The sequence below is a fragment of the Dasypus novemcinctus genome, chromosome 6 (genome assembly GCF_030445035.2).
Source record: "Dasypus novemcinctus isolate mDasNov1 chromosome 6, mDasNov1.1.hap2, whole genome shotgun sequence".
Classification (NCBI taxonomy): Eukaryota; Metazoa; Chordata; class Mammalia; order Cingulata; family Dasypodidae; genus Dasypus; species Dasypus novemcinctus.
The window spans coordinates 115092869-115120603 of NC_080678.1; the positions used below are offsets into that span (position 1 = coordinate 115092869).

The 27735-nt window shown below is 42.0% G+C and overlaps 1 protein-coding gene across 8 annotated transcripts in view; it reads right to left on the reverse strand.

Annotated features, from left to right (window-relative positions):
- Window positions 1-27735, reverse strand: part of LOC101427306 (uncharacterized) — a 146203-nt gene that overhangs the window by 42960 nt on the left and 75508 nt on the right. For 6 of the 8 annotated variants that reach the window (XR_011649099.1, XR_011649096.1, XR_011649095.1 and 3 more), the window contains 4 exons: window positions 26387-26552; window positions 23548-23669; window positions 22320-22467; window positions 9465-9552 (listed from right to left, as the gene is read on the reverse strand). The exons of 1 other annotated variant lie outside the window; for it this stretch is intronic. The gene's annotated coding sequence lies outside the window, so the exon portion shown is untranslated. The remainder of the gene's footprint in view (window positions 1-9464; window positions 9553-22319; window positions 22468-23547; window positions 23670-26386; window positions 26553-27735) is intronic. One more of the 8 variants, XR_011649097.1, reaches the window with a different exon arrangement.

Consider the following 27735-nt stretch of genomic DNA (forward strand, 5'->3'; position numbering starts at 1 on the left):
AAAGTTAAATATGTATGCATCAAACAAGAAACTGCACAATATGTATGGCAGAAACTGATAGAACTGAATGGATCAATAGGTAAATCCACAATTAAAGTTGAAGACATCAATAGCCATCTTCAACAATTGACAAAACCAGGCAAAAACTCATCAAGGATATAGAAAAACCTAACATCACCATCAATCAACAAGATCTAATCAGTATTTATAGAACACTACACAATAAAAGCAAATACACATTCTCTTCAAGTACCCATGGAACATGTACCAATATAGACAAGATCTGGGCCATAAAACACATCTTAAAAAAATGGAAAGAACTAAAATCATACAGAATGTGTTTGTTGAGCACGACGGAATCCAATTAGCTATCAACAAGAGAAATGCCACAGAATATTTTCCAAATGCTTAGGAACTCAGCAACATACTTGTACAAAATTCATGGGTCAAAGAGGAATCCTCGGGACATTGATGTGGCTCAAGCGATTGGGCTCCCATCTATCATAGAGGAGGCCCAGGGTTCGATACCCAGGGCCTCCTGGTGAAGGCAAGCTGGCCTGTGTGATGAGCTGGCCCATGCAGAATGCTGCCCTGTACAAGGAGTGCAGCTCCATGCAGGAGTGCTACCCCGCGCAGCAGTGCTGATCCACGTGGAGAGCTGATGCAGCAGGATGACACAACAAAAAGAGACACAGAGGAAAGACAATAAGAGACACAACAGGACCAGGGAGCTGAGGTGGTGCAAGAGAATGGGTGCCTCTCTCCCACTCTGGAAGATCCCAAGATGTATTCCTGGAGCCACATAATGAGAATACAAGCAGACTGAGAAGAACAGAGCAAATGGACACAGACAGCAAATGGAGGGAGGGGAGAGAAATAAACAAATAAATCTTAAAAAAAAAAAGAGGAAATCTCAGGGGGAATAAAAAATACATTATACATTTTAAAATCAATGGAAGTGAAAATACAACATATCAAACTTTCTGGGACATAGCTGAAGTAATCCTGATGTTGCCAGATTTCCTCCGGGTTCTTGACTATGTTGCATAAAAGAATTTAAGAATATGCCAGTTTAGTTAGGCCAGTAATTTATTAAGGAAATGGGAGAAGAGAATAGAAATGGGAGAAAATAACAGATTATGGGTCCCAGATATACTTGCATATTGGTCCAGGTAGAGAGAGGAAAAAGGGACAATTTAACTTATGTGCTTGATTTTTAAACCATTAATTGTTCCTCCCACTTGTTAATGTTCAGGGGAGGAGTCCCAATTGTTTGCTGTTTTCATTGATTACCCTACCCATCAATTCCCCTGTGGCGGGGGGGGGGGGAGGCAATGATAAGGTCCCTTGAAAATATCCAGGGCTTTTCCTTAATCCTGGACCATCAAGGAAAATTCTCATGGGTTCTTCCAGATGTTTTCTGGTAGGAGTCTTTCTCTCAGAGGATTTTCAGGTGGAATTCCATGGCCACGTGTTTCATGGCCATACTTTTCTGCCAGATCCTGGACTCACCTTTTCATTCCCTAAAGTAGCCCCTTCACAGAGAAAGAAATTTGTAACACTAAATTCATATATTAAAAAAGAAAAGGGAAGCAGACATGGCCCAGTGGTTAGGTTCTCCGCCTACCACATGGGAGATCCACGGTTCAAACCCCGGGCCCCCTTAACCTGTGTGGAGCTGGCCCACGCGCAGTGCTGATGCATGCAAGGAGTGCCATGCCACACAAGGGTGTCCCTGCATAGGGGAGCCCCACACGCAAGCAGTGCGCCCCATAAGGAGAGCCGCCCAGCGTGAAAGAAAGTTCAGCCTGCCCAGGAATGACACTGCACACACGGAGAGCTGACACAACAAGATGACGCAACAAAAAGAAACACAGATTTCCGTGCCACTGACAACAACAGAAGAAGACAAAGAAGAACACGCAGCAAATAGACACAGAGAACAGACACCTGGGGTGGGGGGAAATAAAAAATAAATCTTAAAAAAAAAGTTTCAAATCAATAATATAAGTCTGCACCTCAAGGAACTATAAATAGAAGAGCAAAATAATCCTAAAGTAAGCAGAAAGAAGGAAATAAAGATAATACAGATAAGAGCATAAATCAGTGAAACTGAAAGCATTAGAACAGTAGAGGAAATTAATGAAACAAAGAGCTGGGTTTTTTTCCAAAAGATCAATAAAACTGACAAACTCCAGCAAGATTGACAAAGGAAAAACAAGAGCATATCCAAATTACTAGTATCAGCAATGAAACAGATGATATCCCACAAACCTTCAGATGTCAAAGAATAATACTATAAAATTTCTATACAAATTAACTTGACAATTTTGAAACTTCTTGAATTTTTGAAGAACTTTTTGAAAAAACTACCACAACTCACCCAACATGAAATTGGTAATTTTAATAGCCTTTTAACTATTAAAGAAAATAAATTCATAGTTTTTAAAAGTTTCCCCCCAAACAAAAAATCCAGGCCTAGATATTTTTCTGGCAATGTCTAGCACACATTTTAAAGAGAAATAACACAAGTTTCATACAATCTCTTCCAGAAAATAGAAAACTTCCCATTTCATTTGATGAAGACGATATTTCCCAGATATCAAAACCAGGCAAAAATAGTACAATATCCCTCATGAATATAGATGCAAAATTCCTTAACAAAATAAAAGCAAATATAATTCAGCAAAACATGATGAGGATTTACAACATATGTGACGTTTATTTCAGAAGTGCAAGTCTGGTTCAATATTTTAAAATCCATCAATACCATCAACCATATTAACAGGCTGAAGTAGAAACATCACATAATCGTAACAATCAATGTAGAAAACATTTGACAAAATTCAACTCCTGTTCATGATAAAAGCTCCCAGAAATAAGGAAGCAGCTATGGCTCAAGCAATTGAGCTCCCACTTACCATATAGAGGACCTGGGGTTGATCCCCGGGCCCTCCTGGTAGAAAAGAGAAGAGGCATCCCAGACGTGCAAAGTTAGGTGCAAGGCCCCCATGTGGCACAGAGATGTGCAAGGCCCCCCGTGAGACAAAGCATTGCACCAAAAAGATGATGGTGCAACCAGACAGAGGAAAAAAAAGCTCTCAGAAACATAGGAAGAGAGAAGAACTTCCTCAACTTGATAAATGACATCTACAAAAAAACCTACAGGTAACCTTACACTTAATGGTGAAGTACTGAACACCTTCTCCCTAACATCAGTGAAAACACAAGATTGGCACTCTTTTCTTATTCAACATAGTGCTGGAAGTTCTAGCTAGGCAATAAATCAAGAAAAGGAAACATAAGGCATGCCAATCAGAAAGGACAATATAAAACTTCTCCTATTTGCAGATAATAGGATTATCTGTATAGAAAATTACATGGAATCTACAAAAAATACTCTAGATCTAATAAGTGATTTCAGCAAGGTCACAGGATATAAGAAAAGCATGCAAAATACCAATGGCAGTTCTATGTACTAACAGTGGGCACATAGACACTGAAATTGAAAATACAATACCATCATTCAAAAAATTTAACTGCTTAACAGTAAATCAGGGGGCATTTTCAGGACTTGAATTGTCCTGAATGACATTGCAAAGACAGATACAGGGCATTACCTATCCTACCATAACCTACAGAATGGAGTGGGAGAGAGTGTAAACTACAATGTAAACTATAATCCATGCTTAGTGGCAATGCTCCAAAATGTGTTCATCAATTGAAATGAATGTACCACACTAAGGAAAGAAGTAGTTAATGTGGGGAAAAGTGAGAGGTGTGGGGAGTGGGGCATATGGGAATCCCTTATATTTTTTATGTAACATTTTATGAATCTAAGTATCTTTTAAAAACAAATAAGAAATACACTTTTTAAAAATTAAGTGTAAATCTAACAAAACACACAGGACTTGTATGCTGAAAATTACAAAATATTAATAAAGGAATCAAATAAACTCTTAAAAAAATGGAAAGACATAACACATTCAGTATTGTAAAGATGTTAATTCCCCCCCCACCCATTAAAATACAGGTTTAACACAATTGTTATAAAAATCCCAGCAAGATCTGTTGTAGGGGAAGCGGATGCGGCTCAAGTGATTGGGCTCCCATCTACCACATGGGAGGTCCATGGTTTGATTCCCAGAGCCTCCTAAGAAAAGCTGGGCTGAGCAGAGAGCTGGCGCACACAGAGTGCTGGCCCACGTGGTGAGCTGATCCAAGTGGAGTGATGGTCTGTGCAGGACTGCTGGCCTGCTCAGGAGTGGTGGCTCTAGCAGAGAGCTGGTGCAGCAAGATGATACAACCAAAAGAGATAAAGAGGAGAGACAATAAGAGAGCAGCAGGGAAGTGGATGTGGTTCAAGTGATAGGGTTTCCGCCTACCATATGGGAGGACTCGGGTTTGATCCCTGGGTTCTCCTGGTGAAGAAGAAGAAGAGAAAGCATGCCTGCTGGGAGCCAGTACCTGCGTGGTGATCTGAGTGTCCACACAGTGAGCCAAGTGCTTACACAGTAGCCAAATGCCTGCATGGTGAGCTGAGTGCCCACACAGCAAGCCAAGTGCCCATGTGGTGAGCCAAGTGCCCACATGAGTGCCCACATAGTGAGCCAATGCCTGCATGGTGAGCCAGTGCCCACATGGCAAGCCGAGTGCCCACACAGTGAGCCAGTGCCCATGCAAGTGAGTCATGCAGCAAGATGATGACACAACAAATGAGAGACAAAGCGGGAAGAGTCAAGGTGAAGTGCAGCAGAAACCAGGAACTGAGGTGGTGCAGCTGACAGGGAACCTCTCTCCACATCAGAAATCCCCAGGATCAAATCCTGGTGAATCTTAGAGGAGAAAAAATAAGAGAAGAAAAAAAGAGAAATAGATAAGGAAGATCACACAGCAAATGGGTACAGCAAAAGCAGCAAGGTGGGGGGAGGGGGAAGGGAAGGGAGGAAATAAATAAATAAATAAATCTTTAAAAGAGATCCAACAGACCAGGGAGCTGAGGTGGCACAAAAAACTGAGCACCTCTCTCCCACTCCGGAAGGTCCCAGGATGGTTCCTGGTGCCGCCTAAAGAGAAGACAAGCAGATACAGAAGAACACACAACAAATGGACACAAAGAACAGACAATGGAGGGAGGAGGTAAATAAATAACTCCTTAAAAAAAAAAAAGATCCTTTGTAGGTAAAGACAAGATTACTCTAAAATTTGTAGGGAAAGACAACCAGCCTAGAAGAATTAAAACAGCTTTGAGAAAGAAGAATGAAATAGAAGGAATCAATTTGCTTATATTCAAGGACCAATTATATAGCTACGGTAATCAAGACATTGCAGCATTGGAATAAAGATAGACAGATAGATCAATGGAACAAAATACAAATACACTCAATTGATTTTTAACACAGGTGCAAAATTAATCCAATGGAGGAATAAAAGCCTTTTCAGGAAATGGTGCTGGAACAAGTGAACATCCATAGGCCAAAAAATGAACCTCAACCTATTTCTCCCACATTTTACAAAATTTAACTGAAAATGGCCACAGATTACATGTAGAACATAAAAGTATAAACTTTTTAGAAAAAGAAAAGGAGAAAATCTTTAAGATATGATAATAGGAAAGAGTTCTTACTTTTGACACTAAAAGCAAAATCTATAATTGGAAAAACTGATAAATTGGACTTCATCAAAATTAAAACTTTTTGCCCTTCTAAAGAGAGAAATTCTATTTATTTTTTAGGAAGTACCAGGGATTGAACCTGTGGCCCCATACATGTTCAAACACTGAGCTATACTTGCTCCCCAAAAGTTCTCTTTAAATGGGTGAATTTTATAGTAAGATATGTTGACTATATCTCAACAAATCTGTATTAAAAATAAAGTTACCCAATGGAGGAAAATATTTGCAAACTACACATCTAACAAATGACTATTATCTAAAATTAAAAAAGAACTCTCAAAACTCAAAAGAATAATGACAAAAAAACATGAAAAGACCTTTTTCACCAAAGAGGAGACACAATAGACTGATAAGCAGATAAGCACACGAAAAGATGTTTAGCATGATTAGTCATTAGGTAAATTAAAACCACAATGTGATATCACTACATGCTCATCAAAATGGTGTTTTTCCCTTCTCTTCCTCTCTCTCTCTCTGTCTCTGTCTCTCTGTCTCTGTCTCTCTCTCCCCCCCTTCCTCGCATTCATGGAATTCCAGCAAAAGCAACTTAAACTATCAAGACATCCCAGTTTCAACCAAAGATTTCAAAACATATGGAGAAACAGGCAAAGGAGAAGATTAAAGCACTAGAAACCATCAATGGGTAAGACCACACCAGGGACAAACCAGACCAAGACTTTTTTTTAATGGTCCTAAATATTTTCAAAGAGCTAGAGGAAAACATAGTCAGAAAACAAAAGGAAATCAGCAAAATAATAGCTGAACACAAAGAGATTATCACTAGAGATGGAAATTATGAAAAGGAACCAGAGTTGAAGACCACAGTAATGATAATAAAAAAAATTCCCCAGAGGCGTTCAAAAGCATATGGGAGCTGGAAGAAGAATCAGTGAACTTAAAAACAGTTGAAATCACTCATCAGAGGACCAAGAAAAAGGAAGAATGAAAATAAGTGAACATAGCCTGAAGAACATGTGGGACACCACCAAGCATACCAATATATGCATTGTGGGAGTCCCAGAAGGAAAAGAGAGAAAAGAACAGAAGGAATATTCAAAGGAATAACAGCTGAAAATTTCCCATGAAAGACATAAATATACACAACCAAGGTACTCATCAAAATTCAAGAGGATAAACCCAAATAGACCCACACCACACCATGTTATAATCAGATTGTCAACTGCCTAAGATAAGAAAGAATTCGGTAAGCCACAAAAGAGAAGCAACAAGTCACATGCAAGGAGCCTCAATAAGATTAAGTGCCCATTTCTCTTCAGAAACCATGGAGGAAAGAACGTATTGGGAAGACATATTTCAAGTGCTGAAAGCAAAAAACCGCCAACCATGAATTCTATATCCAGCAAAATTGTTTTTCAAGAATGAGGATAGGATTAAGACATTCCCAGAAAAACAAAAGCTGAGGGATTTCATCAACACTTAAATGACCCTACTAGAAAGGCTAAGTAAAGGGAGTTCATGTTGAAAAGTATAGCAGTTTGACATTATTGATGAATTCCAAAAAGAAATATTGGATTACGTTTGCAAACTGATCTTCTCCTCTGGGCATATTAGATTGCATTGCATTCAGAGGTTTACTTGATTAAGTAATCAGGTAAACGTCCTGTGCCAATAGGGCATTGAGTCCCCACCCCACAGTGGGTGGGAACTGTCAGATAAAAAGACATGGCAGGGAAGCGGACTTGGCCCAATGGATAGGGCATCTGCCTACCACATGGGAGGTCCATGGTTCAAACCCCAGGCCTCCTTGACCTGTGTGGAGCTGGCCCACGCACAGTGCTGATGAATGCAAGGACTGCCATGCCATCCATGTAGGGGCATCCCCCGTGTAGGGAAGCCCCACACATAAGGAGTGCGCCCTGTAAGGAGAGATGCCCAGCATGAAAGAAAGTGCAGCCTGCCCAGGAATGGCGCCATACACACAGAGAAGCTGACACAACAAGCTGACACAACAAGATGATGCAACAAAAAGAAACACAGATTCCCGGTGCCACTGATAAGGATAGAAGCAGTCACAGAAGAACACACAGCAAATGGACACAGAGAGAAGACAACTGGGGGGGGTGGGAGAAATAGATAAACAATAAATCTTTTTTCAAAAAAGACATGGCAAAGGGCAGAGTTTGGGGGTTTTTGGTGTGAGAGTTTTATGTTGGAATTTGATGCTGAAGACTTAAGCTCGAGCCCCAGAAAGTAAGCACACAGAGGAAAGAGAAGCAAGCCCCAGAAAGGGAGGAACCCAGGAAGCCTGAATCCTTGCAGACATCAGCAGACATCTTGTTCCAACACGTGAAAGTAGTCTTTGATGAGAGAAGTAACTTATGCTTTATGGCATGGTATCTGCAAACTCCTACCCCAAATAAATGCCCTTTATAAAAAACAACCAATTTCTGGTATTTTGAATCAGCACCCCTTTGGCTGACTAATACAAAAGGAATAGACACTTATTAATTGACTGAAGCAATAAAAAGAAATAAAGATCTCCAGTAAATATAATGACAGGGATAAATATAAACACCAGGACTATTGCATTTTTTAGTGGGTAACTTCAATTGTTACTTCTTACAGGATCTAAGAAACAAATGCATAAAATGTAATGATAAATCAGTGGTTTGGGACTCATAATACATAAACATGTAACTTGTGATAAGAACTACATAAAGGGAGAGGGAGATGAAAGACTATGGGAACATAGTGTGTGTATACTATTAAAGTTAAGTTGGTATCAAAGAAAACAAGATTGTTACAGTTTTAGGATGTTAAATTTAATCCTCATGGTAACCATTAAGAAAATATCAGATAATATGCAAACTCAAGGAGACAAAAAATAGAGTACAGGTTATCAGGAATGGGGGGCAGAATGGCGCCCCACACACGGACAGCTGACATGACAAGATGACACAACAAAAAGAAACACAGATTCCCAGTGCTGCTGATAAGGATAGAAGCAGTCACAGAAGAACACACAGCAAATGGACACAGAGAGCCAATAACTTGGGGCGGGGAGGGATGCGGAGACAAATAAATAAATAAATAAATAAATCTTTTTTTTTAAAAAAAGAAAGAAAAAAATGAGTAGGGTTTCTGTTTGAGATTAAGGGAAAGTTCTAGTAATGGATGGTGTTGAGAATACCACAACATTGAAAATGTGATTAATCCCACTGAATGGTATTTTGGAGGGGTTTAAGATGGAAATATTTATGGTGTATATTTGCTAACATAATTAGAAAAAAGAATGGAAAACTACACCAAACTAGGCTATGGACTATAGATAGAAGTAATATTGTGATGATGTTCTTTCATCATTTGTAACAATTGTGTCATAACAATTTAAGGTGTTGGTAGTGGAATGATGTATGGGAATCCTGTATGGTATGCACTGATTGTCCTTTTAAATTTTGAAATTAAAAAAGTTTTGGGAAATAGAGGTGATTCAACTAGTTGGGCAACTGCCTGCCACATGGGAGGTCCCAAGTTCAGATACAAGCACCTAAGCAGACACCGCCTCCCACCACAATGAGCTAGATGCCTCCTCCCACCATGAACTGGACACTGCAACGTGCTAGATTCTGTCTCCTGCTGCAATAAGCTACATGCTGCCACCCACCACAATAAGCCAGGCATCACCGCTTGCCACAATGAGCTCCACACTGCATCCTGCTGCAGCCAGCTAGCAGTGCAATGCACCCCCACTGCAACAAGCAGGTGCCACAAACCAGCAGATGTCACAGCCTTCAGGGAGCAGATGTGGCTCAGGCCATTGGGCACTCACCTTTCATGTGGGAGGTCCTGGGTTTGGTTCCCAGTGCTTCCTGGAGAAGGTGAGCAAACAATGAGCAGACAGATGAGAGAACCATCTGCTGTGGGGGTGGGGATAGAGAAAAAACAAAGTAAATGAAATAAATCTTTAAAACATTTTTAAAGAGTAGGCAAATAAAAAGATAATGACAAATGCAATATGATACTGGATGGGATCTAAGAATTGAGGGAAAAGGCTCAAAAGGGCATTATTGGGGGAAGCAGATGTGGCTCAACTGATAGAGCATCTGTCTACTATATGGAGGGTCCAGGGTTAATCCCCAGGGCCTTCTGACCTATGTGGTAAGCTGGTCCATGTGCAGTGCTACCTCATGCAAGGAGAGCCATGCCACACAGGGGCGCCCCCACATAGGGGAGCCCCACGTGCAAGGAGTGTGCCCTGCAATGAGAGCCACCCCACATGAAAGAAGCACAGTACACCCAGCAGTGGTGCTGCACACACAGAGAGCTGGCACAGCAAGATGATGCAACAAAAGGAGACGCAGTTTCCCAGTTCCACTGGATAATGTGAGCAGATGCAGAAGAACACACAGCAAATGGACACAGAGAGCAGACAATGGGGGAAGGGGAGAGAAATAAGTAAAATCTTTAAAAAGGGGCATTATTGGGACATAAAAAAAATTGGAATATAAACATAAGCTTAATATTGATGTTAAATTTCCTGAACTTGAGAACAGCACTTAAGGTGATTACATAAGTGAATATCTTCGTTCATAGAAGATATACATGAAAGTATTATGTGTTCAAGGAATATGATATGTGTAACCTGCTCTCAGATGTTTAGTTAATAGATAGGCAGGCAGACAGGCAGGCACACAGAATGGTACAATGAAGATGGCATAATGTTAAAATAGGTGACTCTGGGTATCTGGGGTGCAGAAGTTCTCTGTATGGAGTTTGTATTACTTGTGTAAGTTTGTATTTTGTATTATTTTTCTACACTTGAAATTATTTCAAAATTAAAAAGAAAATGAACAGAGTCTCAGGGCACAAAGAATCTAACATTTATATTATAGGAGTTCCAGAAGAAGAGAACAAAAAGAATGGAACTGAAAAGAGTATTCAAGGAAACACTTGGCTGAAAACCTCCCAAATGTTACACAAGACACAAACCTACAGATTGAAGAAGCTGAGCAAACTCCAAAGAAATCAACACCTGGACACATAATAATTAAATTTCTGAAAACTAAAGACAACATAAAATATCATGAAAGTAGTTAGAAATGACACATTAACCACAGGACAATTTGAATGATAGATTTCTTACCAGAAACTATGAAAGCCAGAAAGAAGTGGCACATTTTTCAAGTGTTGAAAGAAAAGTACCATCATCAGCAAACTCTATTCCCAGTGAAAATATCCTTCAGGAATAAAGAGTAAATAAAGGCATTCTCAGATGAATGGAAATTACAAGACTTTGTTACTAGAAGACCCACTGTTAAAGATTGGCTAAATAAAGTTCTTCAAACAGATAGGAAATGAGCAAAAAGAAGCATCAGGAAGGAAAAGCAATGGAAAGAACAGGAATATGAATATAAACAAAAGGAATCCTTTTCTTCATAGGCTTTATAAATCATATTTTATGAATAAAACAAAAATCATACCACTATCTGATTCTTGGATAGTGATATTTAAAACCAGGGAAGGTAAAGGGAACTAAATGGAAGTAAGGATTCCATATGTCATGATATGGGGTAAAATGTTTATATAAGTCAACTAATTAAATTGTTTTCCAGAAGAAAACAACAGAAAAATCAATGAAACAGGAGGAGGGGCAACATGACATCAGAGTAAGGAGCTTCAAGAGTCAGCTTAACCTACAATGCAGTTAGTCACCCAGAACTATCTAAAGTATCCTGCAAAATCCTTGGAAGAATGGAAGAAGGAGACTGCCCATCTGCAGTGATGATTCATGAGTAGAGCACTCGATGCTATGGAGATTGGTGCCCATCCCCCACCAACAGTGCAAGCTGCCTCAGGAGCTATTCTCTGGCTGAAGTTGGAACCTCCATTTCCCAAAAATGGGGAAGGAAGATACAGTTGGGCATCAACTTCAGCTACTGATTAGTAAATCTGACTGTCTAAAGTCTCATCCTCAGAACACCTAAAGTTTGAACCTGCCCAAGTCAGAAAGAGACTGGTAGCCTCCATTTCAACTCTGCCTCTAGCATAAGGGAAACCAGGGCTGATTGAAAAATCACAGTGATGGGAAGGATCAGCTTCTTTCCATCCAGGTCAGATTGCTGCTCCAGCCTGGGCTCCAGCCCCACCTCCAGCAGGAAAGAAGCTGAGGGGACCTGCACTAGCCTCTCCAGGCAACTATAGAAAGTTTCAGCCTGAACAGACTAGATTGTTGGAGACCTGTGGGCTCCATTACCACCCCTTGATAGAATAGGAGGGGCGGAGGGGGGGGGGTGTTTCCTTAGCTTCTCCAGGCAGCAGCAGGTGCTTTTGGCCAGCACAGACTGGATTGTTAGACAACTGTGGCTCCATTCCTGCCCATGATAGGACAGGAGTGAGGCAGTGTTTCCTCAGCCTCTCTGGGCAACTGCAGGCACTTTGGTCTGCATGGACTAGATTATTGGGCACTCCTAGAGCTCCATCTCCACTCCTAGCAGGGGAGTTGGGGGGGAGGGGACAATTCTTCACCAGTCTACCTGGGCAACTGTGGTTAGTTTTAACCAGCAGAGCTTAGTTTTCCATGCATACCTGCAGCACCATACCCACCCTGAGCATGGGAGGAAGAGGTATAAAGGTTCATCAGTCTCTTTGGGCAACTAGAGTCTTGGCCTGCATGTCTTGGACTACTGCACATGTCTGCTGCTCTGTTCCTACCCTGGCAGGGTAGAAATGTGGGAGAGGCTTCACTGGTTCCTGGGCAACATGGGAAGCTTCAGCCTCCATGGCTCACAGTACCAACTGTATCCTTGGCTCCTATTATGCAACCAGCAAGGGAGAAAGGGCAAGAAACAGATGAAAAAGAGCTGAAAATTTTCAGATTAGCTAAATGTGAAACTATAAGATTCCAAATTAAGTTGAACCAAGTATCAAAGATGGGTTGTAACACAAAGTCAATCAAATAGAAGCCCTAGAGTAAAGAGAGAAGCTATCTAGAATAAATATATCTAGTAAACCAGGTGCCAAGACACCAACAAAAAATTACAGTCCATGCCAAGAAACAGGAAGATGGCCCAGTCAAGGAACAGACTAAGTCTTCAGTTTAAAGAAGTTGAGACAACTAATCATATGCTCAAAGAAATCACCTTAATAAATTCAATGAGATGGCTAAAGAGATTAAGGATATTATAAAGATATTGGATGAGCAAGAAGAAGAATTTGAATGCATACATAGAAGAATAGGAGATCTTAGAGCAATGAAAGTCACAATAAATGAAATTAAAAATACACTGGATGTATATAACAGCAAATTTGAAGAGGCATAATAAAGGATCAGTGTGCTTCAAGACATGGCCTCCAAAAACAAATATAGAAAAGAACAGATGAAGAAAAGAATGGGGAAAAAATTGATCAGGGCCTCAGGGAACTACAGCAAGTAGCAAACTACAGCAAGAGACATGCAAACAAATGTGTCATAGGTGTCCCAGAAGGAGAAGAGAAGGGAAAAGGGGCAGAAGGAATATATGAGGAAATGATAGTAGAAAATTTCCCAATCCTATTTGAGGACATAGATATCCATGTCCAAGAAGTACAGCATACTCCCAACCAAATAAATCCAAATAGATACACTCCAACACACATACTAATCAGAATGTCAAATGTCAAAGTTAAAGAGAAAATCCTGAGAGCAGCAAGAGAAAAGTAATGTATCAGGGAAGCAGCTGTGACTCAATCGATTGGGTTTCCATCTACCATATAGGAGGCCCTGGGTTCATGTCCTGGGGCCTCCTTGTGAAGGGAAGCTGGCGTGTGTGCTGTGGAGAGCTTATGGCCCAAACACCACAGAAAGCTAGCACCGCAAGATGATGCAACAAAGGGAGAGAAACAAACACAGAAGAATGTGCGGTGAATGAACACAGAGAACAGTCAGCAAGCAAGTTGCAAGTGAGTGGAATAATTTTTTTAAAAGTAATGTATCACATACAAGAGATGCCCAATAAGATTAAGTGCTGACTGCTCATCAGAAACCATGGGGGCAAGAAGGTACTAATACGATATATTTAATATACTGAAAGAGAAAAACTGCCAACCAAGATCATATCCAGCAAGATTGTCTTTCAAAAATGAGGGTGCATTTAGAATATTCACAGATAAACAGAAACAGAGAGAGTTTGTAACCAAAAGACCAGCTTTGCAGGAAACACTAAAGGAAGTGCTACAACCTGAAAAGAAAAGACAGGAGAGAGAGGCTTAGAAGAGAATCTAAAATTGGAGATTATACCAGCAAAAGTAAATAAACATGCAAAAAAAGGGGGGAGAAAATAAGATACAACAGATAAAATACAAAAAGGCAAAAGGGGTGAAGAACTGCCTTTACAGTAATAAAATTGAATGTTAATGGACTAAACTCCACCAATTAAAAGGCAAAAACTGGTTGAATGGATAACAAAATATCAGCCATCTACTTGCAGTCTACAAGAGACTCACCTTAGACCCAAGGATACAAATAGATTGAAAGTGAAAGTCTGGAAAAAGATATTCCACTCAAATACTAACCAAAAAAAAAAGGCTGAAGTGGCTTTGCTTATATCTGATGAAATAGACTTTAAAAGCAAAGCTGTTACTAGAGACAAGGAAGGACATTATATATTAATAAAAGGGTAATTCCCCAGAAAGAAATAATCATAAATGTATATACGTGGGGAGGAGATGTAGCTCAAGTGATTGGGTGTCTGCTTCCCATGTATGAGGTCCTGGATTCAATCTCCAGTGCCTCCTAAGAACTAACAAACAAGCAAAAGGGCCAGCTCTCATTGGGGAGTGGATGTGGCTCAGTGGTTGGGTACCTGCTTCCCATGTGGGAGGTCCTGTGTTCAATCCCTAGCACTTCCTTTAAAAAAATGTATATGCACCTATTCAGGATGCCACAAATTACAATGAGGCATACACTGGCAAAAGGGAGAAATAGATGTCTCTATATGGTGGTTAGGCTATTGGGTCAACTTGGCCAGGTAATTGTGCCCAGTTGTTTGGTCAAACAAGCACTGGGCTAACTATAATACAAGGGCATTTATGGACTTTAGTCACCATTGACTATACTGTAGCGGTAAATCATAGATAGCTGGTTATAATTACATCAATCAGGGAGAGTGCCATCAGCAATGAGTGATGCTTAACCCAAGCATTTGAATGCCTTAAAAAGGGAAGTGATTCCAGCATTGACAGAGAATTTCCCAGCTTGTCTTTAGACAGCCAACATCTCCCAGAACTTGTCAAGAACCTTCACTGGACTTTCATTGCAGCCCTTGGTTGCAGCCTGCCTGCGGAACCTGGACTTGTGCATCCCCACAGTTGCATGAGAGTCTCTTATAGAATCACATACCATTGACAGATATCTCTTGTTGATTCTGTTTCCCTAGAGAACCCTGAGGTTCCCTGGAGAATCCTCTACAATAGTAGTTGGAGAATTCAATACACCATTGTCATCATTGGTTAGAACATATGTATGGAAAAACATAAAGAAACAGAGCTTGAATAATATGATAAAAGAACTAAACCCAATAGACATATACAAAACATTGCACCCCAAAACAGCAGGATATATTCAAGTCCTCATAGATATTTCTCCAGGACATACCATATGTTGTGTCACAAAGTAGACCTCAATAAATTTAACAACACTGATATTATATAAAGACTTTCTCTGATCATAATGGAATAAAGCTGGAAGTCAACAACAGGCAAAAAAAATGGGAAAATTCACATATATATGGAGATTAAACAACACATTCTTAATTAGTGGTCAAAGAAGAAACTGTGAGCAAAATCAAGAAATATCTTAAGATGAATGAAAACTAGAACATAACATATTAGGATCTATAGGATGTAGCAAAGGCAGTACTAAGAAAGAAAATTGTAGCCCCAATGCTTACACTAAAAGAGAGGAAAAAGTTAAAATCAATGACCTAACTACACAGCTGGAGAAACTAGAAAAAGAACAGTGAACTATTCCCAAAGCAAACAGAAGGATTGAAAAAACAAAGACCAGATAAGAAATAAATGAAATTGAAAACAAAAAAAATAGAATAGAGAGAACTACACAAAACCAAAAGTTGGTTCTTTGAGAAGATAATAAAATTGACAAAACTTCAGCTACATTGACAAAGAAAAAAAGGAGAGAAAATGCAAATAAATAAAAACAGATATGAAAATGGGGACATTACTACTGATCCCACAGAAATAAAAGAGATCATAGGAGGATACTATGAACAACTGCACATCAACAAACTAGACAATGTAGATGAAATGGAAAAATTCCTAGGAACATGAATACATTTATCCTAGCAGAAATAGAAGACCTCAACAAACCAATCACAAATAAAGAGATTGGAACAGTCATCAAACAGTTCCCCAAAATGAAAAACCCAGGACCAGTGGCTTCGCAGGTGAATTCTACTAAGCATTCATAAAAGATTTAATATGAATCTTAAGCTCTTCCAAAAAAAATTGAACAAGAAGGAATGCTACAAAACTCATTCTATAAAGCCAATACCACCCTAATAGCAAAGCCAGATAAAGATATTAAGGAAAAATAAAATTATGGACCCATTTCTCAAATGAATACAGATGCAAAAATTCTCAGAAAAATACTTTCTAATCAAATACAACAACACATTAAAAGAATTATTTATCATGATCAAGTGGATTTTATACCAGGCATGTGAGGGGAGTTCACCACAAGAAAATTAATCAGTGTAATACACCACATTAATAAATCAAAGAGGAAAAACCACATGATCTCAATTGATGTAGAAAAGGCATTTGGCAAAATACAGCATCCTTTCTTGATAAAAATACTACAAAAGATAGGAATTGAAGGAAACATCTTCAACACAATAATGAGTATATATGAAAAACCCACAGCCAACACAGTACTCAAAGGTGAAAGATTGAAAGACTTCCTGTTGAGATCAGGAACAAGAAAAGGATGCCCACTGTCACCATCATTGTTCAGTAAAGTGCTAGAAGTTCTAGCTAGAGCAATCAGGCAAGAAAAAGAAATAAAAGTCATCCACATTGGAAAGGAAGAAGTAAAACTTTCTCTATTTGCAGGTGATACCTAGAAAGTCCCAAAAAATCTACAACAAGTCTACTAGAGCTAATAAAGGAGTTCAGCAGAGGGGCAGGATAAAAAAATTAATACATGAAGATCAGTAGTGTTTCTATACACTAGCAGTGAGAGATCTGAGGAGAAGTCAAGAAAAGATTCCATTTAAAATAGCAACTAAATGAATCAATTTTTAGGCAAAAAAACTTAATCAAGGATGTATGGGAAGCAGACTTGGCCCAGTGGTTAGGGCATCCATCTACCACGTGGGAGGTCCACGGTTCAAACCCCGGGCCTCCTTGACCCATGTGGAGCTGGCCCATGCGCAGTGCTGATGCACACAAGGAATGTCCTGCCACGCAGGGTGTCCCCTGTGTAGGGGATCCCCATGCGCAATGAGTGCAGCCCATAAGGAGAGCCACCTAGCACAAAATAAAGTGCAGCCTGCCCAGGAATGGTGCCACACACATGGAGAGCTGACACAACAAGATGATGCAACAAAAAGAAATACAGATTCCCGTGTCACTGACAACAACAGAAGTAGACAAAGAAGAAGATGCAGCAAATAGACACAGAGAACAGACAACTGGGGTGGGGGGAAGGGGAGAGAAATACATAAATAAATCTTTTTTTTAAAAAAAAGGATGTAAAGCACTTGTATTCAGAAAACTACAATGCACTGCTAAAAGAAATCAAAGACCTAAGTGAATGGAAGAATACTCAGCTTTCATGGATTGGAAGACTAAATATCATTATGATGTCAATTCTACCCAAATTGATATATAGAGTCAATGCAACCCTGATAAAAATTCCAAAAGTCTTTTTTAAAGAAATGGAAAACGGAATTATCAAATTTGCTTGGAAGGGTAAGGTGCCCCGAAGAGCTGGAAACATCGTAAAAAGGACTTAAACATCTTAATATGAAGACTCTCATTTCCAGGCTCTAAATATTATCTAGTTACAGTGGTTAAAACAACATGGTGCTGGCATAAAAGCATACATGTACACCAATGGAACCGAACTGATGGTTCAGAAACAAACCCTCACATTTATGATCAAGTGATTTTTGACAAGGCTATCAAGCACACCCAGCTGGGGCAGAACAATATATTCAACAAATGGTGTTGGAGAACTGGATATCCATATCCAAAAGAAAGAAAGAGGACCCCTATCTTCACACCTTATACAAAATTAACTCAAAATGGATCAAAGACCTAAAATATAAAAGCTAGAACAATAAAACTCTGAGAAGAAAAGTAGGGAAACATCAAGACCTGGTAGTAGGTGATGGATTTTTAAACCTTACACTGAAAGCAGAAGCAATGAAAGAAAAAAATGGATAAATGGGACCTCCTCAAACTTAAACACTTTTGTGATTCAAAGGACTTTGTCAAGAAAGTGAAAAGTCAGCCTACTCAATGGGAGAAAATATTTGGAAACCACATATCTGATAAGGCTTGATTTCCATGCTCTATGACAACTCAACAATAAAAGCACAAGCAATCCAATTTAAAAATGGGCAAAAGCCCCTCTCAGTTAGAGGTGGAATGCACATCACCATCCCAGAACCCTCAGGAATGGGGAATAAAATATGGACTAGAGAGAACTTATTGGTATTCTACTATAGACTTATTATGATTCTAGCAATGGAAAAAATTATATCATTGATGTAGAGAAAGTGACCACTGGAGGTGCTAAAGGCAGGGAGAGGGAAAAATAGGTGTAACAGGAGCATTTTCAGGACTTGGTATTGTCCTGAATGACATTGCAATGACAGATACAGGATGTAGCAGTTTGATATAGTTATGAATTCCAAACATAGATATTGGGTTATGTTTGTAAACTGTACTGTACCTGGGCATGATTAAATTATGATTAGGGCTTTGATTGGCTCACATCAGCAAGGTAAAAGGCATGGTAAAGGACAGAGTTGGAGATTTTGATGTTGGAGTTTCAATTTGGAGTTTGATGCTGGAGTCTTGAGCTGGAGCCCCTGGAAGCAACCACACAGGAAGAGAAGCAATATCCAGGAAGAGAAGGCCTGAGCCAGAAGAACACAAAGGGATAGAGACAGCTCCTTAGACATGGCAGAAACCTCAAGGAGAGAGACCGAGCTATTTGTCTGATAGCCTACAGCTGACTTTGTGGAGAAAACAGAGGATCTGAGCCCAGAGAGAAGCAAGACCCTGGAAGAGAGGAACCCAGGAAGCCTGAATCCTGGCTGACATCGGCAGCCATCTTGCTCCTACACATGGAAATAGACTTTATTGAGGGAATCACTTATGCTTTATGACCTGGTATCTGTAAGCTCCTACCCCAAATAAATACCCTTTATAAAAGCCAGCAGGCTTCTGATATTTTGCATCAGCACGTCTTTGGATAATACACAGGCCATTATATATCCTGCCATAACCTACAGAATGGAGTGGGAGAGAGTGTAAACTACAATGTAAACTATAATCCGTGCTTAGTGGCAAAGCTCCAAAATGTGTCCATCAATTTCAATGAATATGTCACACTAATGAAAGAAGTTGTTAATGTGGGGAAAAGTAGGAGGTGTGGGAAGTGGAGCATATGGGAATCCCTTATATTTTAATGTAACATTTTATGTAATCAAAGTATCTTTTAAAAATAAAAATATAATAAAAAATAATAAATTTTCAAAATTTAAAAAATGGGCAGAAGACTTAAATAGACATTTCTTTAAAGAGGACATACACCTCCCATGGCCCACTGGGTGGACTGTGGGAGAGGGTGGGCTATGGTGTGAACCATTGACCATGAGGTACAGCGGTGCTTAGAGATGTATTCACCAAATGCAATGAATGTCTCATGATGATGGAGGAGATTGTTGCTATGGGCGGGGGGGGGGAGTGGGGTAAGGGGGGTGAAGGGTATATGGGACCTCATATTTTTTTAATATAACATTTAAAAAAATAAAGACAAAAAAGAGAAAAGAAAAAAAAAGAATAAGTTGAACCAAATATCAAAGAAGAGCTGTGGGGGTAAAAAATAGGCAATAAAGAGAGAAATTGGCCATCAGAATAAATTCATCAACATATTCAGATGCCTAGACATCAACAAAAAATTACAAGCCATACTTGGAAACAGGAAGATATGGTTCAGCCAAAAGAGCTAACCAAATATCATGAAGAAATACAGTATTTAATACAATTAATCATTGATAATTACACAACTCTCCTAAATCACTTCAAAGAATTTAAAGAAAACAGGACTAAAGAAATAAAGGATATTAAGAAAACACTGAGAGAGCATGAAGACCTTATAGAAATGAAAGACACAATGGATAAGATTAAAAATATGTTAGCAGAGGGGTTCAATGGTGGCAGGGGAGGAATTCTGGTGTGGGGTGTTATTGGTGGGGGGGTACATGGGAAGGAGTTCTCCAGGGCATATGTGCGGGGTGCATAAAAATGTTTGGATATTTTTCACTGGTTACAGTTGGGAACAATGGCTGGGGGAGTGCTGAGTTCCTGGCCAGGGGAGCTCTGTCGCATTCCCTAATGGAACAGCAACAATCCCCCAAGTTACTAGTTTATTGGACTTACCCCAGCCAGCTAACAGGGAGGTGAAGAAGGTAAACCACCTCACCAGGGAGCCAAGAGTGCCCACAACTGAAAGCAGGAAAATTGCATTCATCATCCATGTGTAATCTAAGCACCCTCTCAGTACAGAGGTGGAGTGGACATAACCATTCCAGGATCCACAGAATGGAGGGATAGAGTATGGATTAGAGTGGGTTTACTGATATTCTATTCCAGAACTATTGTGATTAGTAATGGAAGTAAATGTAGCATTGACGTGGAGAAAGTGGCCATGGTAGCTGCTGAGGTGGGGAGTGGGGAGAAGAGATATGATGTGGGGGCATTTTCAGGACTTGGAGTTGTCCTGGGTGGTACTGCAGGGACAGTTACTGGACATTGTGTGTCCTCCCATGGCCCACTGGGTGGACTGGGGGAGAGTATGAACTTAAATGTGGACCATTGACCATGTGGTGCAGCAGTGCTCAGAGATGTGTTCACCGAGTGCAATGAATGTCCCATGATGATGGAGGAGGTGGTTGTTATGGGAGGAGTGGGGTGAGGGGGGTGGGGAGGTATATGGGAACCTCATATTTTTTGAAGGTAACATTAAAAATAAATAAATAAAGACAAAGAAATTTAAATAAACAAAATACAAACAAAAAAATATATTAGAAGCTCATAAGAGCAGATTTGAATTGGTGATTTTGAAGACAGAACACCTGACCTAGAAAATACAAAGAAGAGAAAGAGAAGAGATTGGGGAAAAAAAGGAACAGAACCTCAGGGAATTGAATGATAGTGCAAAATGCACAAACATTCGCATTATTGGTGTCCCAGAAGAAGAGAATGGAAAAGCAGCAGAAAGAATGTTTGAAGAGATAATGACTGAAAACTTCCCAACCCTTATGAAGGACATAAATATGAATATCCAAGCAGGACAACACACCCCAAACAGAATAAACCCAAACAGACCTACCATGAGACACCTTCTATTCATAATGGCAAATACCAGAGATAAAGAGAGAGTTCTGAAAGAAGCAAAAGAAGAGGAAAGCATCACATACAAGGGAAACTCGATACGATAAAGTGCTGCGGCCAGCGCAGCAGAAGGTCCCTGAGGAGGGGCGGTGGGAGGTTTTAGAAAAAGAAACACACAAAGATAGTGGGGACCAAGTGGACCTGAAGGAGCAGATGGCAACTTCAGGTATCTAAGCTGTTTGCTCACTTTATTTTATACCACAAGTACAAAGAGCGCATTCAGCGGTTTTCACAGGAAGGTCTTGTTTCTAGGTCACTACAAATATCAAAGTAACTCTTTGTTCTTATTAGCCCTCTGATAACACAGTTTTCTTGGAATTCTTATTCATACTCAGGAGATTTTGTTCAGCACATAACCTTGCCCAGGGGCCCCTCCTTCATTATCTACAATCTTTTTGTGAACCTTGGAGCCTGCTTCTGGGGACCCTGCTTTGCAGGGCTCTCCACATATCCCCCTTTCTTTTAACAATAGGAAAAAGGCTGCCAGCTATGACTGTGCCTGTCTTAGGTTGGCCCCCTCTGGGGTTCTTACCCATTATTGCCCACCAGCCAGCAGGGACATGAGTCTGATCCAGGCGGTGCTTTCTCAAGGGGAATTGTGCACAACTCATTGCGTGGCAAGGCCTTTTGAGTCAGACACAATTGGGTGCTTTCTATTTGCAAACGGTATATTTGGCGCTGTAGTTGTGCACATGCTATGGGCGACAGGCACCGGAGAAGTAGCAAAAGACAGGCCAGGGCTAACAGATACCAAAAGCTGTGACTGAGGTGGTCCCAAGGGGTGAAATTTTGCAAACTATTTAACAGACTGTTAGCAATAGCTTCAGGATCTAAACTAGTGAGATGAGCCAATTGGAGGGCCAGAATCTCGTCATGTAGGCTTTGCAAATCTATACTAATAATTTCAGGGTTCCAAACCCCTTGTAAGTGAAAACAGACAGCTGTCCAGTTCCACTTTGTATCATTGTCTACCACAGGGGTAACACAGATAAAAGCATACCGAGGATGGCACTGGAGGCGCATCTGATGTTGTAAAGCATCGAGTTGATTACCCAAGGAGATAACAGTTTCTTCCAAAGCATTTAATTTTCGTTCCAATTTGTGATCAATCTGTTCTTGGTCCTGAAGGGCCAAAGACGTATTTTGTGCTAAAGAATTGATGAAATGCGCAGTTTGAATACTCTGAGAAACCACAAGCCCAGCAGTAATAGAGGATGCAATGACTGTTACAAGGGTACTAATGCGGCCACAGTTACACCTAAGGCTCGAGGGCGCGGGGGGGGAAGGGGGTTGCAATTGTTGTTGGACAATTTGCAGCCCTCTGTCTCCAGTGTCACTATACCGGGGGTATTTAAACGGTGCGGGAAGCATAAGAAAAGGAGGCTGATGAACTATCAAAAGATCATCATCCCAATTAGCAGCGGTAACACAGTTAAATTACAATGCAAACAGTGTACATAAAATACCCTTCCACCTCTGTAATGTGAACAGTTCCTGCTCCAATAGCATAACAGGCGGGCGCACAGGCCGGAAGTCCCTAGGCAAACAGGAGCCGCAAGTCCACAGTTCCAGGATTAGTAAAGTTAACGTGATGCGTGGCAGCTACCAGTCGCCTCAGGTCTGGTGAGGTACTCGCTCCGGGCTGGTGAAGACATTGCCAGCAAAACCTCCGCCGACAAAAACTAGAAGCGCGGGCGCGCGGCCAGCAGGTGGGCGCGGGGCACACGCCGGGTGGTCCCAGGTGGCAGCGTTGAGTAGGAACGGAAGTGCTTGCCACCAAGGGGAGCCCCTGAGGTTCCAGGTCTGTTTCACTGGAGCACAGCGGCAAAGGGGGCCGCGAGTGGTGGGCACCAGGCGTGTCATTAGAGAAACCCCATTTGCGAATAGTTTGAATAAGTTTGTTCAAGTCCCGGGGGTCTGCCCTACCGCCTCCAAAGGCGGTTTGATTTTCCCGTCGCCCATGCAGGCAGCCGTGACTGCCACGGGGAGAGAGGCAGAGGGGGACAGCTGGGGTTAGACCTGGAAAGTTAAATAGCTGGATCGCCTGTGGGGTTACATGGCTACCATAAAACCCACCAAGCAAGGCCCATGACTTGCATTGAACGATTGACTGCTTGGAGGTCTTGCAAGAGCATCCAAAGACCTGATTTCTTTTTGATAACAAAAATAGGGATATTCCAGGGCCTAAAGGATGGACTAATATGGCCAGCAGCTTCTTGTTCACTTACCAGCCACTCAGCTGCAGACAATGTGTCCCTAGGAAGGTGCCACTGATCCACCCGGACAGGAGAATCGCTTAACCACACAAGAGCGGCAGCGGTATTCTGGGGGACAGACCTTTCAGAGACCCCTGCCGAAAAAAAGAATAACCTAAGCCCCAAAGATCGGCTTGTGAAGGGATGCTGACAGCCAAACCCGTGCCCTGCTGTTGTTTTCCAAGGCCTCATGTGGGATCAAAGTTCTGATGTAACATCTTTTGAGTTACTGCTGACGAGCGGCTGACTAGAAGTAAGCCCAGCCCAGAGAGCGCATCCCATCCCTAGAGATCGATAGGCAAGGAAGGTAGGATGGAAGGTTGGAGTCCTCCTCTTCCTCCCTTTAAGGAGCTGAGAGCTACAGGAAGGGCGGTGGGCTGCACCGACCCCCTGTAAGTCGGTGGAAGTGGGGGCAAGGGGCCACAGAGCAGGCCAATGCTGTAAAGCAAAAACTGAAATACCAGCCCCAGTATCAATGAGCCCTCAAAAGACGTTCCATTTACAACCAGGCGAGGGGAGGCCGCTCAGGGCGAACGACTTGGGCCCAGTACGCCACTGCACCCTGTCTGAGCGAAGGATGTAAGGGGGTTGCTGGAACTGACGGAAGTGACAAGCGAGCGAATGGCTTGGCCCTCTCAATTGCCAAGATACACCATGGGCCAAAACAGGCACGCAAATATATTGAGAAAAAGGAAGATGTAGTCAGAAAGGGGAGCACTTGTAGTGCATAGGAGGTCATTTGGGGCACCCAGGAACAAGTCCCATGGCACCCGAAGGACTGGGTCCACCAGCGCCCTGGGGATGGCTCGTGGCCCCACTTCTGGGGTTAAAACCACCTGGAGGAGGCACAGAGGTCCAGTCCATGGAGAAAAGGCTGGTTGGGCATTGAAGAGTAAAATGATCCATGGCGAGTAACTGGGAACTCTTTCTGTACCTTTAGACTCTGCTCTTTGTGAAATGGGAGTGTGCTCAGCAAAAATGCCCCCACTATTTGTTGGGGTCAGGGCTGGCCCTGGCCTCCCTTTCCCGAACGTTCAAGAGGGATTCCGGTCACAGCGGTTTTAGACCCACACTCATTAGCCCAGTGCCGCCCACGCTGGCAGTGAGGACAAATGCCTGGTGCGGCTTGTGCAGGCGGAGTCATAGAAGTTGCACGAGGCCGCTGGAGAGCAGTCCCTACAGGACATGCACACTTAAAATGTCCTGGCTGATGACAGTGAAAGCCAACAGGTGATTGAGACACGGGTCGGGCAGTAGCTGTCTTAGATGCGGCAGCCATGACCCCTGCGGGGCCTATATCAGCACACAAACAAATATAATCAGTAATAGAAGCAGTTTTCCTAGGAGGGCGAATAGCATCCTTGCACAAACTGTTAGCATTTTCGAAGGCTAGCTGTTTCACCAACAACCCTCCAGCCTCATGATCTGCCACCATACGTCCAAAAACTTTAAACAAACGGGCGACCAAGTCAGCATGCAGCTCTTCAGGTCCCTGCACCACCTCGGACAACTCTGAAGACTTCTCTCCCCGAGAGGGAAGCTGTCTCCATGCACGCAAGACACACGCTAAGTTGTTGATAGGCCTGAATCCATACAACCATTGCTGCTGTAAGGGTTCACATGCTGCAGTTCCAGTAAGTGTATCTAAGGGAAAAGGTACTCCATGGGCCCAGTTACACTCAGCCTGGGCAGTGCCTTCTTCAAACCCATTACTTTTCCATAACAGATAATTCCTGCCTGTTAAACAGGCTTTGGCTAATACTGTCCAATCTTTGGACAAAGGGGATCTGTACTAAGTCTCCAACAAAGAGGTGAGACGCAGGGCCGTAAGTGCTGCAGGCCACTTCTAACGCCTTCCATAGTTTAAAAGGAACTGGTTCATGAGAACAAATAAACTGACCGGGAAAAAGAGTAAACCCAGACACATCCTCACCTTCAAACACAGAGGGGGAGGAGACCCTGGACGGGGGCCCTTTCTGACAAACAGGGGCAGCTGCCTGCAGAACCCGTTATCTTCTAAGGACAGTTGGGGCAACTGAGGTTGCCGCGCAGCGACTGGGGGTGACTCAAGACCTTCCTCAGGCCCTTCTCCCTCACTTCCTTCCCTGCCTCCGCAGGGGCTGATGGCCACTGTGAAGTGTCATGGCCATGGCCCTTGAGGTTGAGGAGGATACAAGCAGGGCGGCAGCACTTCATCAGCCTCAGCAGTGGGATCTAAGGACCTCGACTCAAAAGCCCACACAGCGAAAGCACACACAGCCATGTGTCGTGGGCCCTTGGCCGTATACTGTCATTGTCCAACCTTTCGCCACATCTCCTCTTTTACTGTCCCTTCTTCTGGGAACCAAGGGCAAGTGTGCTGAACAAAATCTGAGAATTGTTCTAATTGCTGCGTAGACACTTTTGAGCCCCTGTTTGGTAGCAAGGCTTTAAGCATCTGCACTTACAAACGGTGCTGGGAAGACGCGTGACGCCCCGTGCTTTACACCTGGCTCTTCCATCCCTGACCTGCTCTGTTTGAGCATCGTGCCCAGGACACCCTTGTCACCTCACGAGACATTCCCCTGTGCCTCAGGTCCCTGGGCCCTCAAGTGCTGACCTCTCATCAGAAACCACGGAGGTGAGAAGAAAGTGGTATGATGTGTTTAAGGTACTGAGTGAGAAAAACTGCCAGCCAAGAACTCTGTGTCCAGCAAACCTGCCCTCAGAAGTGAGGGCGAGGCCCTTCGCCCCTGCCCTGCTCCCTTCTGGACTGGTCTGGTTCTGGCGCTGCAGCCCTGTGGCCACACTGGGGGCTGTGCTGGGCACTCACCACTTGGGGTGCTTTGGGGCTGCCGGTCCCAGGTGTAAGCAGGCAGCTCTGGGCGGGGCCTCAGGAATGCTCCAGTGGGCAGCAGCAGCGGTGGCTGTGTGGGCTGCAGCGGTGAGGCCAGCGTGAGCCCCCAGGCTTCTCCCTTGAGCGGCCACTGGAGCAGTGACTTAAAAAAAAATGAGTGTGAGTTGAAAGTCTTCACAGACAAAAATGGATAGAATATGTTACCAAAGACCAGAATTACAAGAAACACTAAAGGGAGTGCTGCAGCCTGAAAGGAAAAAACATATGGTGAAAGCTTATCATGGTGTTTGTAACTAGCAGTGCTATTGCATGGGTATGACAGTGGTTGAAAGGGAAAGTCTAAGGTCATTCATATTACCAGAAGGAAAGCTAAAAACTGTAGCATGGGACTGTATTAGTTAAACCTCATGTAAAACATGAATATGGATGATATTGCATACATAAGATTGCTTTTACAAAACATAAATACAAACATACTACAGAGAAGAAAAAATAGCAGATATGTATGGCAGATGAGGCATAGAGAGATTGAGAAGTGATGAATTTTGTTTGTTCATTTTTGTTCTTTGTTTATTATTATTGGAATAATGAAAGTGCTTTGGGAATGATTGGGGTGATGAATATACATATATGTGAATACACCAAATATCATAGATTGTACTCTGTGGATGGATTTATGCTTTATTACCATGTATCAATAAAATTGATTCATTGTAAAAAAAATAAAACTGCAAGTGTTGGAGAGGATGTGGAGAGATGAATGCTTATTCACTGCTGATGGAAATGTAGAATGGTACAGCCACTGTGGAAACCTGTTTGGCAGCTGCTAAGGAAGGTGAATATAGATTGACCATGTGACCTGGCATACCACTACTAGGTATATACCCAGAAGAACCAGGAACAGTGACACAAACAGACATCTGCACACCAATGTTCATAGTGGCATTATTCATGATTGCCAAAAATGGAAACAACCCAGGTGTCCATCAGCTGATGAATGGATAAAAAAAATTGTGGTGTATTCACATGATGGAATATTATGCAGCAGTAAAAAGAAATGAAGTCATGAAGCATATGACAACATGGATGAACTTAGAGGACATTATCTTTTTTTTTAAATTTTTTTAGAAGATTTATTTAATTCCCCCCCCTCCCCCGGTTGTCTGTTCTCTGTGTCTATTTGCTGCGTCTTGTTTCTTTGTCCGCTTCTGTTGTCGTCAGTGGCACAGGAAGTGTGGGTGGCGCCATTCCTGGGCAGGCTACACTTTCTTTTGTGCTGGGCGGCTCTCCTTACGGGGTACACTCCTTGCGCATGGGGCTCCCCT